Here is a 5,000-nt window from a genome sequence, read left to right as displayed (position 1 = left end):
AGCGCCGCCTGTCATGAGCCACAAGTGCATCCTGACGTGACAAATCGGATGATCCCGCAGGCATGCACTTACGATAATCACTATCAACGAACCTGCCGCCCCCCCCCCCCAAATACACCTTTCCCTACAACAATGTGTACCTTAACCTAAGCGATATTGTACCTTAACCTCAGCTATATCGTACCTTAACCTAACCTACATTGCGCCTTAACCTAACCTACGTTGTACCTTAACCTACGTTGTACCTTAACCTAACCTACGTTGTACCTTAACCTAACCTACGTTGTACCTTAACCTAACCTACGTTGTACCTTAACCTAACCTACGTTGTGCCTTAACCTAACCTATGTTGTGCCTTAACCTAACCTATGTTGTGCCTTAACCTAACCTATGTTGTGCCTTAACCTAACCTATGTTGTGCCTTAACCTAACCTATGTTGTGCCTTAACCTAACCTATGTTGTGCCTTAACCTAACCTATGTTGTGCCTTAACCTAACATATGTTGTGCCTTAACCTAACCTATGTTGTGCCTTAACCTAACCTACGTTGTGCCTTAACCTAACCTATGTTGTGCCTTAACCTAACCTATGTTGTGCCCTAACCTAACCTATGTTGTGCCTTAACCTAACCTATGTTGTGCCTTAACCTAACCTATGTTGTGCCTTAACCTAACCTATGTTGTGCCTTAACCTAACCTATGTTGTGCCTTAACCTAACCCATGTTGTGCCTTAACCTAACCCATGTTGTGCCTTAACCTAACCCATGTTGTGCCTTAACCTAACCCATGTTGTGCCTTAACCTAACCCATGTTGTGCCTTAACCTAACCCATGTTGTGCCTTAACCTAACCCATGTTGTGCCTTAACCTAACCCATGTTGTGCCTTAACCTAACCCATGTTGTGCCTTAACCTAACCCATATTGTACCTTAACCTAACCCATATTGTACCTTAACCTAACCCATATTGTACCTTAACCTAACCCATATTGTACCTTAACCTAACCCATATTGTACCTTAACCTAACCTAATTTGTGCCTCAACGTAACCTAATTTGTGCCTCAACGTAACCTAATTTGTGCCTCAACGTAACCTAATTTGTGCCTCAACGTAACCCATGTTGTGCCTCAACGTAACCCATGTTGTGCCTCAACGTAACCCATGTTGTGCCTCAACGTAACCCATGTTGTGCCTCAACGTAACCCATGTTGTGCCTCAACGTAACCCATGTTGTGCCTCAACGTAACCCATGTTGTGCCTCAACGTAACCCATGTTGTGCCTCAACGTAACCCATGTTGTGCCTCAACGTAACCCATGTTGTGCCTCAACGTAACCCATGTTGTGCCTCAACGTAACCCATGTTGTGCCTCAACGTAACCCATGTTGTGCCTCAACGTAACCCATGTTGTGCCTCAACGTAACCCATGTTGTGCCTCAACGTAACCCATGTTGTGCCTTAACGTAACCCATGTTGTGCCTTAACGTAACCCATGTTGTGCCTCAACGTAACCCATGTTGTGCCTCAACGTAACCCATGTTGTGCCTCAACGTAACCCATGTTGTGCCTCAACGTAACCCATGTTGTGCCTCAACGTAACCCATGTTGTGCCTTAACGTAACCCATGTTGTGCCTTAACGTAACCCATGTTGTGCCTTAACGTAACCCATGTTGTGCCTTAACGTAACCCATGTTGTGCCTTAACGTAACCCATGTTGTGCCTTAACGTAACCCATGTTGTGCCTTAACGTAACCCATGTTGTGCCTTAACGTAACCCATGTTGTGCCTTAACGTAACCCATGTTGTGCCTTAACGTAACCCAATTTGTGCTTTAACGTAACCTAATTTGTGCTTTAACGTAACCTAATTTGTGCTTTAACGTAACCTAATTTGTGCTTTAACGTAACCTAATTTGTGCTTTAACGTAACCTAATTTGTGCTTTAACGTAACCTAATTTGTGCTTTAACGTAACCTAATTTGTGCTTTAACGTAACCTAATTTGTGCTTTAACGTAACCTAATTTGTGCTTTAACGTAACCTAAGTTGTGCTTTAACGTAACCTAATTTGTGCTTTAACGTAACCCATGTTGTGCCTTAACCTAACCTATATTGCGCCTTAACCTGACGCACGTTGTCGCTGAACCTGCTCTGTAATTGTTATGCAACTCGTTAAATTAGTGTAGTGTTGCCTAACCGCAACCCTCGCAATATAGTTCGCTATTCGCACTGCCCGGTCCCCTGTGTATCGCGTCATGTTAAACACCTTGCAGGTGTTGCTGACTTTCCACATGCTCCTGCTATACACTGTAATGTGGATAGCAGCAGGACGTACATGCCCCCCCCCCCTTCCCCCCTGCCTTCGCAAGCTGGTCGTTGAGAAGTTTGCATGTTCAATGCCCTTCGCATGCCGACGTACTCAGCCTACGTTGTGGTACGGCCTGTCACCTGTCCGCCGATGTACGCAAAACCCACAAACTGTACTGCACATTGGTCCGTATGTACTGAATGATACATCGTGGCACATGTGTGACCGTACGACGACTGCGCCTAGCAACGGCAGACCATACAGTCCAAATATTGTGCACGCAGCTACGTGTCGTCTCCCTATAAGAGCTGGATTGCAGTGTGGTACGCCATTCAGACGTGTGGGAGGAACGGACGCCCTGGATGGCGATCAGCATGAGCAGTCTGTTGATGTAGTGGAGCGTGTATTCGGACGTAGTCGTCTCTTCTCACACACCGTGATAGCATGTTGCACCGCGTTCCACATCTGCGACATCCTGCAGAGGCCGGCTGACAGTCGTTCGCGCAATGGACACCGCATACGTACGGGGGCTACCTTCCACGTGTTCTCGAGGCGTGCACATGTTGTTGCGTCTATGTGGGCAGACGTAGTGTGTTGTGACACCTGACACAGGCATGCAATACTCGTTGCAAATGGCGATGGACGTCTACGTTTGCTGGTGACGTTACGCAAATGAACAACAGGTAACCCGTTGTGGTGCGGTTGTTCTCGCTAGAGGTGAATCAGTGTTGGCGACGATCGGTCGAGCTATTAACCGGTTGTTTCAGGGATACCCACCATGCCCACGAACGTGAAAGGGGACCCACCATGCCCACGAACGTGAAAGGGGGATCTGGGTGTGAGGCGATACGCGGCGGTGGCTGGGTGGGACCGTCCCCGGCCGGTGAGGGGGGGCCGCCCGGCGTGCTGGCAGCGCGGTGCGTGGGCGCACGCGCTACAGCCGGCTGGTGGGGGCGGCCAGTGGCAGGCGCGCCGGCCGACGGACGCGGCAGGCGGCGCAGCTGCGCGCCGGCGCCCCCTGCTCGCGGCGCCTTGCGGCCAAAGCAGGTCCTCGCGGGCCCGGTGCGAAGCGCGGTGGCCATCTGCAGTGTGCTGGTCCGATTGAGGACTGTGTGCGCTGAGGATGCGCCGCCGCCCGGCGCTCGGCGCCGCGACGCCGTCTGCTGCTCGGTCGCCCCAGCGGTTCTCGCAGGTGGTTTGTATCGCAGCTGTGCGGACGTGTTGGCGCGTGCGCTGTGCTGGGAGAGTTCGCTTCGGCACCCAAGTGGGGCTTTTGTCCTTCTGTGGCGCTGGCGTTGGAGCTGCCGGTCACCGTAGGTGGCGCGTGTTGTCTCCCGCCGGCAATGCCACGACAGCACGCTCCCGGGCCTCTGTCGGCAGCGGCAAGCTCAGTTGGGAGCACGGGTGGTCGCACCTAAAGCGTCTACTCGCCTAACTCCGGGCGATTGCGCCTCTCTCGAACCCGACCAAGTACTTAGGACGGCGCTGCGCGCCGCCGGGACCTGAGAGGGTTTCGAGGTGTGTTGTGCAGGGGAGCTCAGCCTCCTCCTGTTTGCAGAATAATTGAGCGGACGCTTGCGTGTTCGCGCGGGCCCCCGGGACACACTCCCGGGCGGCCGGCTGCTCAGCTCTAGTTGACGCAGCTCCCTGGTTGATCCTGCCAGTAGTCATATGCTTGTCTCAAAGATTAAGCCATGCATGTCTCAGTACAAGCCGCATTAAGGTGAAACCGCGAATGGCTCATTAAATCAGTTATGGTTCCTTAGATCGTACCCACGTTACTTGGATAACTGTGGTAATTCTAGAGCTAATACATGCAAACAGAGTCCCGACCAGAGATGGAAGGGACGCTTTTATTAGATCAAAACCAATCGGTCGGCTCGTCCGGTCCGTTTGCCTTGGTGACTCTGAATAACTTTGGGCTGATCGCACGGTCCTCGTACCGGCGACGCATCTTTCAAATGTCTGCCTTATCAACTGTCGATGGTAGGTTCTGCGCCTACCATGGTTGTAACGGGTAACGGGGAATCAGGGTTCGATTCCGGAGAGGGAGCCTGAGAAACGGCTACCACATCCAAGGAAGGCAGCAGGCGCGCAAATTACCCACTCCCGGCACGGGGAGGTAGTGACGAAAAATAACGATACGGGACTCATCCGAGGCCCCGTAATCGGAATGAGTACACTTTAAATCCTTTAACGAGTATCTATTGGAGGGCAAGTCTGGTGCCAGCAGCCGCGGTAATTCCAGCTCCAATAGCGTATATTAAAGTTGTTGCGGTTAAAAAGCTCGTAGTTGGATTTGTGTCCCACGCTGTTGGTTCACCGCCCGTCGGTGTTTAACTGGCATGTATCGTGGGACGTCCTGCCGGTGGGGCGAGCCGAAGGCGTGCGACCGCCTCGTGCGTGCTCGTGCGTCCCGAGGCGGACCCCGTTGAAATCCTACCAGGGTGCTCTTTATTGAGTGTCTCGGTGGGCCGGCACGTTTACTTTGAACAAATTAGAGTGCTTAAAGCAGGCAAGCCCGCCTGAATACTGTGTGCATGGAATAATGGAATAGGACCTCGGTTCTATTTTGTTGGTTTTCGGAACCCGAGGTAATGATTAATAGGGACAGGCGGGGGCATTCGTATTGCGACGTTAGAGGTGAAATTCTTGGATCGTCGCAAGACGAACAGAAGCGAAAGCATTTGCCAAG

General features: G+C 51.6%; 1 non-coding gene across 1 annotated transcript in view; it reads left to right on the top strand.

Moving 5' to 3' along the window:
- The first annotated feature begins 3,949 nt into the window (after window positions 1-3,949).
- LOC126436532 (small subunit ribosomal RNA) overlaps window positions 3,950-5,000 on the top strand; it is a 1,909-nt gene continuing 858 nt past the window's right edge. Inside the window, exon 1 of the ribosomal RNA XR_007580737.1 lies at window positions 3,950-5,000. This exon is cut by the window's right edge and continues 858 nt beyond it. This is a non-coding gene — a ribosomal RNA (small subunit ribosomal RNA).

This window comes from Schistocerca serialis, unplaced genomic scaffold, assembly GCF_023864345.2.
Source record: "Schistocerca serialis cubense isolate TAMUIC-IGC-003099 unplaced genomic scaffold, iqSchSeri2.2 HiC_scaffold_1239, whole genome shotgun sequence".
Classification (NCBI taxonomy): domain Eukaryota; kingdom Metazoa; phylum Arthropoda; class Insecta; order Orthoptera; family Acrididae; genus Schistocerca; species Schistocerca serialis.
Note: the sequence above shows the minus strand (reverse complement) of the source record. Positions and strands in the feature narration are given on the sequence as shown.